The 15,306-nt window shown below is 37.4% G+C and overlaps 1 protein-coding gene across 1 annotated transcript in view; it reads left to right on the forward strand.

Moving 5' to 3' along the window:
• Window positions 1–15,306, forward strand: part of LOC128012969 (receptor-type tyrosine-protein phosphatase mu) — a 256,276-nt gene that overhangs the window by 14,869 nt on the left and 226,101 nt on the right. The window lies entirely within an intron of this gene.

A 15,306-nucleotide genomic window follows, 5' to 3' on the forward strand; every position in this document is an offset into this window, starting at 1 on the left:
TTTTTACAGTTAACTACAGCCATCAGAACATTACTCTGTAACCTTGTTTCATTAAAACCAAAGCGTTTTGGTTCCTAACATGAAGTCTGTGAGTATTACGAAGAACATGTCAGACTTCATCTCATGAGAAGACATGATGTAACCATGGGTGAAATCTAACCTGATTAAAACACAAGAAACCACCTGCTGTGTGTGAGTGTGTGTGTGTGTGTGTGTGTGTGTGTGTGTCAGGATCAGGCTCTGGAATGTTCTACAGTCTCTCTGATAGTGAAGGAATGTCGACGAGTTGGTAATGTCATCAGCAGTAAAACAAGTGAAGCAGCCAGTGTTTTATTAACGAGCAGGTTTCTGCCGGCCGTGTGAAGACACGTTTAAGAACAAGTACATGTCAGGAATAAACTGAAGTCTGTATGATCTCTGTGTAATGTAGATGTCTAGGGAGCACAGAGAGGTTTATTAACATTTGACAAGACAACTTCCAACAGATCTACATCACTTTTCAATTCATTTATACAAAAAAAAAAAAAAATACCAGGAAAAATGGAAATTACATTTTACACACCGTTCTTCTTCACTATTTTTTGCATTTTTCCAGTGCAAATGATTCTTAAATCAAGAAACATTTACTTTACTCTAGAAATTAGTTTCACATTAATGTGACTCATAATTGAGCATTGTTCATTCATTATTATTGAACATAAGGAAAATGCCCTGATTTATTACAATAATAATTAAAAAAAATTATTTATGTCTAGGTTTGATTTTTTAAAAAAATAATCTTTACAGGAATGTCACAATAAAAAAAGTCATAAAAACAAGGTTTATTTACTAAAATTGACTGATGTGGATCTAAAAAAAAAATGGTATCATGATTAAAAAAAATACAGAAATCTGCCAACGGGCTCCAAAAAATGTACTTGTGACATCATTTCTTGATTTAAGCATAAACTAAATTTTTATTTCTCCATTCTGCATTTCCAGTAAATGTGTCCTGATTTAAAGATGTTTAGATATCTGTACTGGAAAACAAGACAGACATACTGAATATTTGCAAGAGTTATTAAGACTTTCTTCACTGAATTAATCATTTTTAAGGCCTTAATTTGTGTGAGGGTGAATGAAGATGTTTTAAGAGCCGCAGAAACCCTGAAATCTAAACATGATTAAAGATCTTCTCAGTACAGATGTGTTGATGAACCGGAGGTGTTTAAGCAGCAGTAAGGGAGAAAAAAATCTAAATATTGAGAAAATCATCTTTAAAGTTGTTCAAATGAAGTTCTTAGCAATGCATATTACTAATTAAAAATGAAGTTTTGATATATTTATGGTAGGAAATGTACTAAATATCTTCATGGAACATGGAACTTTATATCCTAAAAAATTTTGGCATAAAAGAGAAATGTCTAATTTTAATATTGTTGTCTATATAAATATAGCTGTGCTACTGATGACTGCGTCTGTGCTGCAGGGACACAAATACATTAAAACATTTAATAATGTGATATTTGATTGATTCTTTTGAGTTGTGTTTGGTGTGGACAGAGAAAGTGTTTGTGGCGTAGCATGTAACATGATAAACTGACACAACTGTATTAACATCAGTGCTCAGACACTGTACCTGGGTATCCACCCGTGTAGATGGGGTTTCCGGTCTCGCCGGGTGGAGGATGAGTAGGTCACCGTCTACGGTCAGACTCGAGCTGTGCTTCTGCTTCTTGGCCACCAGGGGCCGCCAGCGGCCGTCACACAGGGACACATGTATTCTTAAATTATTTTCATATTTTTCATATTTTTCCCATTTTACTTTTTGTTTTGAAAGTATGGTAAACACTGCTACAATGTGCCAACATGATGTTGTTTTATATTATACAGCTATCATTGATCTAAGGTATATCCCCTGTCCCCAAGCTATCATTGGAGAAGCTGTGTTCACCTCATGCTGCAGGAGTGTGTTGGTGCAAGGTGAATGGAGATCACAAGGAAGTGCCTTAAATGCAGATCTGAGGATTTTGTCATCACAGAAGTTGCAGGCTTATCCAAAGTTCTAAGATTTTTGTGTGATTCTGTGTCGAACAGCTTGCATTTTTTCCCACTTCCTGAAGTAAAATTTGTTCAGTCTGTAAGGTCCTAGCAGGGAATGTGCAAATGTGATTAAATACAATTTTTACAGATTACATTTTCCATTTTCCTTCCTCTGCAGGACCTCCAGGAGCAGGACTGAGCCCTGACATTAGCTCTTTACATTCAGTGCATGTGATTTATCAACACCTAGTACATCTTAAAATATACAGCTCATGAAAAATAAATGTTCCAGACGGACAAATATTAAATGCATAAACCAGTGTGAATAAGCAATATATTACAATAAAATTTAAATCCCAAAAGTGTGAATGAAATATTGAAGCTAAACCTGTTTTTATACAGTCTATGAGCTAAACCAATTGTAGAGGGCGCCACTCAAACTAATCACGTGACGAATATGACGCAGGAGAAGAAAGTTCAACGCTATTCAGAAATAACTAAAATAAAACACAAATGTGTCATGATTGAAGAGGATCATCGAAGTTCAGACGCAAAGACATTGGTTCATAAAATGGGATTATTATTACGTTTTTGATTCTCTTGGCGGTGTATGTGGCAGGAAGTCCTCCGAGGTACAACTTCCCCTCCACGTCCAGCATGTCACCTTTAGTGTGTGTGCGGTCAGATTCGATCCCGTCCACACTGACCATCAGCGTCTTCTTACTGAACATTCACAAACACACAGCAGACGTACTGTCAGGAAATCTCATTCATTAACACATCTGTGTCTAATACAAGACATAGCCAGACGATGAACATTATTAACAGCAGTTATTATATGATGCAGTCACACTTGTAGCAGTATTTGTTAGTTCTGTTGTTGATTCAGGGTCAGCATCATCTGGGGTCCTCTGAGGGTCAGCATCATCTCTTCTCAGGTGTTCTGGATCCAGACTGGAGCTTGTGTAAATCCTAGTTACCACGGGATGAAGATCCAGCAGAAACAGAGAAACACATAGAGACATCATTAGCATAGCTGCTGATCCAACAAAGTAAAATTAATTAGTTTAACCCAAACTAATGAATAAGAATGCACATTTGATCAGATATAACTGGAGTCACAATTTAAGAGATGCATTATTCGAATGCTTGGCGAAAGAGATGCGTTTTTAATCTAGATTTAAACAGAGAGAGTGTGTCTGAACGTCTCCTTGGGGTCCAACTGAACCCATTTGAATTTTCCTTAGTTAAAAGTAAAGAAAGTATAATTGTCTGTGTTTGTGACAATCAGAAAGCACACGGCAGAATAACATGAAGCTTAATGTAATTTGGTCATATGGCCACGAATACTGATATGGAGAAGGAATCTTGCTCAAGGGAAAAACACACACTGCATGTACACCTCTGGAAGGACAGGGCACAGAGTACATGTCCACACATGATGTCATTCACGCCCTTATCTTGTACTTGTAGTACATTTTACTGAAGGCAATGTCATTATGGTCATGTGATTTAAAATATCAGAGTTATGAGAGAAACTGTAAGTGCAGAAGTGTTGTGTGTGCTGTGTAAACAGGATCCTTTTACTGTAATTCTAGATTGAATATGAACGTGCATTTACTTGCACAAAAAAAGATTCGGTATGCCCCCAAAAATGTTGAGCTTTGCCTTTATTGTACATTTCCTTCAGCCTGAGTTGTATTCATTTCACTTTTTGTCTGAAACGTCTTTTACATTTGCCAAAATTCGAAGTTTTTATATAAAAACCAAAAAAGTAACACAAAAGTAAAATAACGCATTACTTTCCATATAAAGTAACTATATAGGGAAAATACTTTTTAAGGTGAAATGCAATATTGTTATGCATTACTTTTAAAGTAACTTTCCTCAACACTGTTAATATCAATGCATTAAAATAACAAAAACAACAAAAATTACTTAAAAACTCTGCAATGTGGGTTTTGTTTCATGTTCTCATGGTTTCATCTCTTTTATTTTGTTATTGTTGGTCATGCTTCCCTTGCCCTCTTGTCTTCATACGATTGGTTCCTCTTGTTCATCGTGTCATGTTCTGATTGGTTTGTCCTGTCATTTATCAGTTCTGTTTACTCATTGGTTGTCTTAGTCATGTGCCTTGTTCCCCATTGGTTTGTTCATGTCATGTGTCCATCTTTGTCTGTTATAAGTAGTCAGGTTTTTGTCCTTGTGTCTTTGTCGTGTATTAATGTTCCAACCTTCTGTCGGTCTATATACATCAAGTCTTTGTTTCTGGTTTGGATTATGTTTGGATGTTTTGGATTGCACTATTGACAATGAACTGCACTTGGGTTCTCACTACGTTCGCCTTCAGTGGAATAGCCATTACAAACACATTAATAAAACCTATATACACATAAAAAATATTAAATCAAAATGGCAACAATATCAAAATTCCTAAAACTTAAATTATAAAATAAAATTATAATTTAATCTGTCTAATAGTGTATTGTTTTGTTTTTTTCCAGGAAAAGCATCATATGCGCAGTTGTGTAACTGATACATGTTATTGTATTCATTGTAATAAGAAAGTGGTTTATTAACAAAGACACCACACATACTGTTGTAACTATATTTTATTGGAAAAAGTAGTTTATGAAGAAAAACACCGCACCACACCACATTCACATTCTTCTTGCCACACAAAACCCAAGCACCAAACGTCCTTCCAGAACCTCTATGGCTGCAGACTTTCCTGCCCAGCCGTCACAACGGTAGACGAACTGCTAGATCTCTATAATGCAGTGTTTTTGACCTCCATGCCCCATCAGGATACATGAAGTTACATTTGTATGCTCTGCTCCTTGGTATACACAAGAACTACACCAAATGAAAATGGCAGGCCTTGCCTTGGAGTGCCATTATAGTAATCGTGACTCACTGTCTATAAGCTTGCACCATCAATGATCCTACTTTAAGTCCCTGAAAGATGCACAATGTCAATTTTACTCAAAATCAAATCAATAAAAATACAGGCAATTCAAAGCAGCTGTTTGCTATAATTAGTTTTTTGAGTTTGCCATCTCTCCCATATTTTATTGAGGTTTCAAGCAGTCAACATTGATGAAATTCTGCAAGGAATGAAATCATCATCCTGCACACTTGACTCTATTCCGACAGTTCTTCTTAAGTCATTCATTCCTATTGTCAGTTCACTCATTACAAAGTTAGTAAATCTTTCATTACAAACCAGTTATGTTTCACCCTCTCTTAAAGCAGCTGTCATCTGCCCAATTTTGAAAAAGCCCTCATTGGATCCAGAGGTGCTTGCAAGCTATAGGTCTATCTCAAACCTGACTTTTCTGTCAGAGGTCCTAGAAAAGACAGTTGCATTCCAATTTCAGAGCCATCTCAGATGTAATAGTGGGACATTCACATTGACTCCATTGTGAAAAAGGCCCAGCAGAGGTTGTACTTCCTTCGCCAGCTGAGGAAGTTTAACCTGCCACAGGAGAGAAAAGAAATAATGTAATATTATAATTAATATCAACTGGCAGCTGGGCCTCCGCTCCTTCATTCCCGTTTTAGATCAATTTGGGGTCCAATACCCCACGTCTGGTCTACTAAATGAAGTCACTATGGAAAGGGTCGTTGTGCTGCATGCCCTGGCCGGTCACATTTGTCTCTTTACTATATTTATTATATAGTATACTATATACTATATATATATGTCTACTATTACTATACTATATATATTGACACACTCCAATTTAAATTGTTATGGTCCCCATCACAGAAATATATATATGGAATTAATTGGTATTAACAAAAGTTCAGGAGGAGGGGCACACCACAAACAATCACCTGACTTCTAAAAACCTCCATATATACTGGGCCGCATCATACCGCACTGCTAGTCTCGTTCTCTCGAAGGATAGATGGACTTGTCTGGTCTGGATGGCTCTCTATTCGATTCAATATCACCGGCGAAACATGAGGATCACCTCTCATCCTCCCAAACACAGTCTCTTTCCGAGCGGTCGTGTTTGGTCGCGCACATTCCGGGCACATTCTACTCCCAGGGTCATCATGGTAGGACTCTGGGCTCTTCCCATTCTCCACCCTCTCGTCAGTGGGATCCGTGAGCCGAGATCACCATCATCACCATCATCGTTTTTCGTGGTGGACGCAGAAACTGAATTCTTGCTCCCATCGTGAGCCGCTTCTCTGACGCCTCCTCAGTGTTTCATTGCATGTCTTTTAGAATCCAGAGCCGAGCACACCTAAGTCAAGTCACTTTTATTGTCACATCACCACAGCACAGTGCTTTAATGAGTGAAATTCATGGGAGCTTGCTCCAGAAATTGCAGAAACAATTAACAAAATATAGTCAGTACACACAGTGTACTATTAGACATACTTACAGTTAACACTACACATTATACACAGAGGCGCTATACACATAATGTACACATTCTATATTATGTAAACTTATTATGTAAAAATATGCCAAGGTGCAACCGAGTGTACTTGAACTGGATACAGAAATGTCACGGATGTGCATCGGATGGTATCCAGTGGTAACAAGTAGGTTATTGTGTTAAATGCAGTGTGTATGTATAGTCCAGTGTTGAACTGTTAAAGTTAAAGTGCAGTGTGTGGCATACCATATTGTGGGAGTGTCCTATAGGGTGTATTAGTTTTGACCGTTCATTAGTCTAATGTCATGAGGGAAAAAGCTCTCCCTGAGTCGGCTAGTGCTGGATCGGATGCTGCGGAGACGTCTTCCTGAGGGCAGCACAGAGAGAGCAGTCTGTGGGACGGGTGGTCACTGATGATCCTCCGGGATTTCCTTATACACCGCCTGGTGTAGATGTCCTGGAGAGAGGGAAGCTCACCTCCAACAATGTGGCATATGTAAAACCTTTTCAGAGCTTTATGGTTGCCAGCGGTGCTGTTTCCGAACCAGGCAGTGATGCAGGCCGTCAGGATGCTTTCTATAGACCAGGTGAGATCATCACTGATGTTACCGCTGAGGAATTTAAAGCTGCTTACCTGCTCCACAGGTGTCTTGTCGATGGTGATGGGTGTGTGTTCTTTGCTCTGTCTCCTGAAATCCACCACCAGCTCCTTGGTCTTGTCGATGTTGAGTGAGAGATGGTTCTCCTGACACCATTTAGTCAAGGTGCTCACCTCCTCTCTGTATTGTCAGTGATCAGGCCTATCACCGTTGTGTCATCAGCGAATTTGATGATGACGTTGGAGCTGTGTGTGGCTGTACAGACGTGTGTACAGGGAGTACAGGAGTGGGCTGAGGACACAGCCCTGAGGAGCACCAGTGTTGAGGGTCAGCCGGGATGAAGTGTTGTTGCCCATTCTGACCACCTGTCAGAAAGTCCAGGATCCAGCTGCACAGAGATCTGTTTAGTCCCAGAGTCTGGAGCTTTTTTCTTCTTCTTTGGTATGGGCACAATGGTACATTTTTGGAAGCACGAGGGAACCACAGACAGATAGAGGGAGAGGTTGAAAATGTCTGTGAAAACACTGGCTAGTTGTATAGCCGTCTAGTTGTCTAGTCTCTATGTCGTCATCAGACGCTGCCCGGAACATGTCCCAACCCACGTGATCTTGTAGTATAGCATCTGATTAGTCCGACCAGCATTGAATTGTCCTAAGGACGGGTGCTTCCCGTTTCAGTTTCTGCCTATAAGCAGGCAGGAGCAGATTGGATTGGAGTGATCTGATTTGTTGAAAGGTGGGCAGGGGAGAGATTTGTAGGCAACCTGGAAAGGAGAGTAGCAGTGTTGACGGCTATGTATTAAAAAAATTAAGCTATTGTTCTGAAGTTGGCTTTGTTAAAGTCCCCCATAACAATAAATGCTGCATCTGGGTGCGTGGTTTCGTGCTCACTTATTTGCCCGTGCATTTCCTTGAGTGCCTGCTCTGTTTTGGCTTGAGGGGGAATGTAAACAACTGTGATTATGACCACTGTAAATTCCCTCGGTAGCCAGAATGGTCGACACAGATGCATATGAAATTCCAGATCAGGGGAGCAGAAGGATTTAATAGAGTGTTGGTTCCTCTCATCACATCACGAGTTGTTGATGAAGAAACAAAACCCCCCACCTCTGCTTTACCCTGTGAGCTCTTTCGTTCTGTCCGAGCAGTGCACGGAGAACCCCGTAAGCTTGATGGCTGAGTCTGGAACCACTGCAGACATCCATGTTTCTGTGAGGCAAATAATGCAGCAGTCCCTTGTTTCTCGTTGGTATGAGATGCGTGCCCGCAGTTTGTGGTCCAGTGACTGAACGTTAGCCAGGAAAATGGTTGGTTAAATCCAAGGTATCAAATTTAATCACGCAGATAACAAACAGTGATTTTGACTATATTGATTATATTGAGTATCAGTAAAACTTCTGTCATGACAAACTTTGAGCCCTCAGCACTCCTAGGGAGTCAATCACGAGAATTCTCCTGCACAGCAGCGCCCCCTAGCGGCAGGCAAGGCATAATTCCACCTGCATTCGCTCAATCTGATCTCTCTTTTCTTCTCTATGCTCAAAGTTTGCTTATAAAACTCCACTCATAAACATCCTTTCATCCCAACATCCCTTCTTCCACCCTTCCTTCAGCCTATTCTGCCCTCTCTTTACTTCTCAGTCGCACTCTCTCTCCCAAACTAATAAATTGTTGTATAAAAAAAGTTTATTGAGCAGCAAATCACGATTTCTGAAGGTTAATGTGACACTGAAGATTGAAGTGATAATTCACCTTCTCTGACGTTTCACTGAACTGTGATTCTAATGTGTAAAGTTGTATTTCCTATCTAAGGCTAAATCGAGGACAATCTAATGTATTGTGAATGCACGTATACTTTTTCAGAAGCATGTTGATAAAATGCAATGTCAGCAGTGGATAGATTTTAATGAACACACACAGTGCAAGACAGACATCGATTGTTTAATGCATGCTTTTCTACTTTATTGCTGTTGAGCCTCTTACAAAGGAGGTTTGTCTCAAAGACGCAAAAGTGCAGATTTGGAACAGATTCATTTCACATCATACATGAAATTCATTTTTCCTTTGGGCTTACATGAAACAGAAACAGATCTGTTAAATCCTGTTCCCACATTTTTAACATATGAGCACAAGCGATCATCAACAGACACATCTTTGTCAAACAACTCCACACTTAAGGTGTCAGCAGATGAACATCCTAAGGTGAAGCCTGACCAATAAGGATTACTAGTAGCATGATATGGTATTGTTTGCTCGTAGTGTTTACCGCATCTGATCTTGAGGTAGGGATCAGGTTTTCCAAAGTCACCAGACAGGTCTACTGCATTTACATTATGCATACGAACCTCAGCATTTGCAAAGTCTAGCTGAGACACCATCATCATCATCATAGACAGAAACACCAGCCAAAGGAGATTAAAGACTGCCATGGCTGTCAGAAATAATACATGATGAAGATTTAATACACAAATACTGAAATTAGAACATAATGTTCACATGTTAAAAGTACCAGCTGAGATATGATGCCTTACCTTGCTTGTTTTAGATTCTGTATGAATGCTTCCTGATCCTCACCCCCTTTATAAAGTCAATGCAATCACAGAAATCTTCAAAAAGTTGATAAACAGGTGTTTTATTCCCATGTAAATCATTGATAAATATTGTAACGTGGCGATCTATTTGCATATGTCAAGTTCTCAAGAGTGTGTAAAATCATATCCTTGGAAGGTATTGAAGCAATGCGTTAAAATAATTTTTGTAATTCTGTAATGGGTGGCTACAAAAGCAAAATACACTGGGTCAATGATATAGAAAAATCTAAATTCTAAGGAAAATAAATTAGATCTTAAACAATTACTTTTTTTCTTTAAAACATCTGTATTGTAAGAATTACAGAACCTCAGGCACTTTTAGTATCTTCTGAGGCGAACAATATACACACAGTGCATTAACATACAGACATCCGTCTCCACATCCCACTGAGGGAAAATGTGGGAAAAACATCAGTTCCTTTTCGTTATTTAATTTTCCAATTTTAATTTGTTGACAAAAAAGTGTATTTTCATCTGTTTTAAACACCTTTTTTACTCGTGTAAATGCCTTGTCAAAACCCAAATTATCAAATATTTCATTGAATTTCACATTGGATGGACCACATTTGACAATGTCAAATTGTCAAATATTATATATATATTTTTATTTCTTGCATTAGTTGTTATTCTGACACAACTTTTACACATTTTACTAGTTAGACTTTTTTTTACTATAATTTTCAACTAAATGTATGAAATCCAGTGAAACATTTTGAAGCATGTTTAATTTAATTGCATCTATATGTCTCACAACGCCAGCATGTTTTTCTTTTTTACATTTTCTGTAAACTATAAAACAAAACAATATAAAATATTACATATTGTAACAGTAACACTAGAGTCTAAACTGTTTAGACCAATGTTTACTATGAAATACTCTGTTCACGGATATATGTAGATATTTATAACATACTAATTTGAAGATTTCACTTCAGCTGTTTTTCTCTGAGAGTGCTACACCGGGCTCAAATATAGATAAAAGATCCATGACTACAGATGATGGGGCCGTTTTTCTTGAATCTATAGAAATAAGCAACAAACACATTGGAAAATGCTAAATGTTAAAATGCTAAAAGAAAAGAAAGTATAATTGTCTGTGTTTGTGACAATCAGAAAGCAGATGGCAGAATAATATGGAGCTTAATGTAATTTGGTCATATGGCCATGAATACTGATATGGAGAAGGAATCTTGCTCAAGGGAAAAACACACACTGCATGTACACCTCTGGAAGGACAGGGCACAGAGTACATGTCCACACATGATGTCATTCACGCCCTTATCTTGTACTTGTAGTACATTTTACTGAAGGCAATGCCGTTATAGTCATGTGATTTAAAATATCAGAGTTATGAGAGAAACTGTAAGTGCAGAAGTGTTGTGTGTGCTGTGTAAACACGATCCTTTTACTGTAATTCTAGATTGAATATGAACATTGCCTTTATTGTACATTTCCTTCAGCCTGAGGCGTATTCATTTCACTTTTGGTCTGAAACGTCTTTTACATTCGCCAAAATTCGAAGTTTTTATATAAAAACCAAACAAGTAACACAAAAGTAAAATATCGCATTACTTTCCATATAAAGTAACTATATAGGGAAAATACTTTTTAAGGTGAAATGCAATATTGTTATGCATTACTTTTAAAGTCACTTTCCTCAACACTGTTAATATCAATGCATTAAAATAACAAAAACAACAAAAATTACTTAAAAACTCTATAATGTGGGTTTTGTTTCATGGTTTCATCTCTTTTATTTTGTTATTGTTTGTCATGCTTCCCTTGCCCTCTTGTCTTCATACGATTGGTTCCTCTTGTTCATCGTGTCATGTTCTGATTGGTTTGTCCTGTCATTTATCAGTTCTGTTTACTCATTGGTTGTCTTAGTCATGTGCCTTGTTCCCCATTGGTTTGTTCATGTCATGTGTCCATCTTTGTCTGTTATAAGTAGTCAGGTTTTTGTCCTTGTGTCTTTGTCGTGTATTAATGTTCCAACCTTCTGTCGGTCTATATACGTCAAGTCTTTGTTTCTGGTTTGGATTATGTTTGGATGTTTTGGATTGCACTATTGACAATGAACTGAACTTGGGTTCTCACTACGTTCGCCTTCAGTGGAATAGCCATTACAAACACATTAATAAAACCTATATACACATAAAAAATATTAAATCAAAATGGCAACAATATCAAAATTCCTAAAACTTAAATTATAAAATAAAATTATAATTTAATCTGTCTAATAGTGTATTGTTTTGTTATTTCCAGGAAAAGCATCATATGCGCAGTTGCAGTGGTGGACGAAGTACACAAATCAAGTACTTGAGTAAAAGTACAGATACGTATAGTAAAATATTACTCTAGTAAAAGTAAAAGTACTCCTTTTTCAATATTACTCAAGTGAAAGTACAAAAGTACTCAATTTTTTATGTACTTAAGTAAAAAAGTACTGAAAGATAGATGTTTGAAATTTTATATAGGCTACTTAATTAGATTTTATACTAGCACATATATTTTTTTAAATAATCCTACTGCTCAAAATACCCGGGCCCGTATTCATAAAGATCCTAAGAATCCTCTCAGAAAACTCTTAATTTAGCTTAAAAACTTTTACATAGGAGTCTTAGCTTAAGAGCGATTCGGGACCGATCTGAGAGCAACTCTGAGTAAGGAAAAGACTTTCATGTTAGTGAGGAGGCGGGGTTGACCCCGTTGCTATGTATGACACAATCTTTTGAAGACTGTGATTGGTTGGTTGTCCAAGAAGGAAAAAAAAAAGTGATTTTAAATATAGGCTCTATTCTAATTCTCACTTTGAATTTACATGCGTAATTTTTCCTATTTGACTGTTCTCTCACACACACACACACACACATTATAAGTGTGTATATAAATCCTTTTTTTATTTACCATGCTTGTAATTTCCTATAAGGTATTTGATTGGCTTAGAATGATAAAAATTGTTCCACTCTTTCTAATTACAGTGATTCCTGTCCTATTTAAGTGGCGGTTCGAATGTTGGTTTTAATGTATCAAACATGGAATCAAAACCAAGAAGGGCAAGAAAGCCCAACTGGACAGAGGAACAGTGTTTACTGTTAGCCCAGTTAGTGGATGAACACAAGGCCATTCTTAAAGGAAAATTTGGGCCTACTTGTGCACACCTATCAGCCTGCTATATTCATAAATGCAGTTTTTTGAGCCTGCAAGGTGGGAATGTCCAGTGGAAACTAAATGAACTGTGACACAATAAGATGTTCTGAAAGTGCTGTAATTGTTTGTGTGATCACTCTGCTTACAGAAGGTTGTGACAGACCCAAATCATCACTATTGCATTGTTGCATTTTATTGTTGCATTTTAATATCGTAATGTAGTGATTACTTTAAAGTATATATTAAATTATAAATTATAATATAATCTATACCGTCTTAACTCACTGTCATCCATTGTCTGCAACACATTTCTTCTTCTTCTCTTCTGCTAAAGAAACTCTTAAGCCTCTTAAAGTCCTCGTCTGTGCTCCTAACAAGTTTGACCTTAAGACCTCTTTTAAGGGTTAACATGCTTTCTGAATTACTTTTTTCTTTACTAGGATTTTTTCTTTAATTTTAAGAGTAAACGCCCACATTTCTAAGAATTTTCTTAGAATTTTGTCACTAGGAGCTACTTTTTGCAGTAAGATTCTTCATGAATACGGGCCCAGGGATTTTTTCCAAAATAACCACTATATGGAGTCAAGATATATTTTTGTTGTTGATATGGACTTCATTGACGAGAGTAATATTCACTGTGAAGCTTACACTGTGATGTACCTGAGAGAAAACAGAGATGACCATCTGATCTTCACCAGTAAGAACAAAGTATTTTAAAGTTTGTGGTTTTACAGAACATCACAGTTATATATGACATGATAATAAGGCCTGAAGTTAGGAAGAACATTTTTAGGAAAATATAATTATATTTTCATAATGATTTTTTTCTTCTCAAATCTTGTCTGTGGTGTAAAAACACCCCTGGCCAAACGGGGTGCATCTCTTCCCCTCTTTGATAATTACTGTAGTTACCATGTTCTGAACATCACATCCTTTCTTTTGTCCCTAGATGTAATCTATATATAAATTTAAATGTAAAATATAGGTGGTTGAATAAAAATATTTGGACATTATTTATTAAAAAATTACCTTAAGTTAGCACCAGCAAGCTTGTTAGGTAGACAGTTAGCATCAGCTAACAATATTTACTTATTTTCAGTACGGTTATGAATAAACATTCATGTCTGTCTACTCGTCTAATTAATCCAAACAATATACATATGTATAACGTTACTGTTGATAAACAATATAAAAACAGACGTCACATAGGACATGCTAGCATTTTAATAAAACTGTTAATATTACGGCAGCGGGGAATTTGAACATGCACGAGTTATTTTATGTAATCTGTGTTAGTTTAATGTGTGTGTGTGTGTGTGTGTGTGTGTGTGTGTGTTTTTTACCTAAAACCAAACACAGAGACGCTGATTGATGTGTCTGCATCGTCTGCACTCGAGCAATTCAGTGGGCTTAAACAGATCACTCTCTACAGCGGATTTAGTTCCCAAACAACTGACAATTTTGACCTAAATATGATTTTCAGTTACAATAATTAATCCTAAATTTCGACCTTAAAACTTACTTTTAGCAACATCAGACGCACGCGCTCTCACAAGATCTCCCGGTTCTTACTTCTGGAGACTCGCACTAAACGGTTCATTTGAATCAGTGAGTGGTCGACTCCAGAACATCTGCAATCGGATCATTCTAATTCGTAAACGAATCGTTTGGTGCGATTTGCGATCCGATTTAAAAGTTTATTTTGAAAAGACTCAGTTCGTTCGTGATGAATCAGACACTGCTTCTGCGTGTCGGAGCATGTGATATATTATAGGAAGTAACGATATGTTTTATGAAATGTAGTGAAGTAAAAAGTACGATTTTATGCTTTGGAATGTAGTGAAGTAAAAGTAAAAGTTACTCGAAATAAAACTACTCCAGTAAAGTACAGATACTTGAAAAATGTACTTAAGTACAGTAACGAAGTAAAGCTACTCCGTTACTGTCCACCACTGCGCAGTTGTGTAACTGATACATGTTATTGTATTCATTGTAATAAGAAAGTGGTTTATTAACAAAGACACCACACATACTGTTGTAACTATATTTTATTGGAAAAAGTAGTTTATGAAGAAAAACACCGCACCACACCACATTCACATTCTTATTGCCACACAAGACCCAAGCACCAAACGTCCTTCCGAAACCTCTATGGCTGCAGACTTTCCTGCCCAGCCGTCACAACGGTAGACAAACTGCTAGATCTCTATAATGCAGTGTTTTTGACCTCCATGCCCCTATCAGGATACATGAAGTTACATTTGTATGCTCTGCTCCTTGGTATACACAAGAACTACACCAAATGAAAATGGCAGGCCGTGCCTTGGAGCGCCATTATAGTAATCGTGACTCACTGTCTATAAGCTTGCACCATCAATGATCCTACTTTAAGTCCCTGAAAGATGCACAATGTCAATTTTACTCAAAATCAAATCAATAAAAATACAGGCAATTCAAAGCAGCTGTTTGCTATAATTAGCCATCTTTTGGAACCACAACAGCCTTCTTCCTCTGAAGTCACTGAGGAGCGATGCAACGGCTTTATTAA

This window comes from Carassius gibelio, chromosome B24 (assembly GCF_023724105.1).
Source record: "Carassius gibelio isolate Cgi1373 ecotype wild population from Czech Republic chromosome B24, carGib1.2-hapl.c, whole genome shotgun sequence".
NCBI classification, from domain to species: domain Eukaryota; kingdom Metazoa; phylum Chordata; class Actinopteri; order Cypriniformes; family Cyprinidae; genus Carassius; species Carassius gibelio.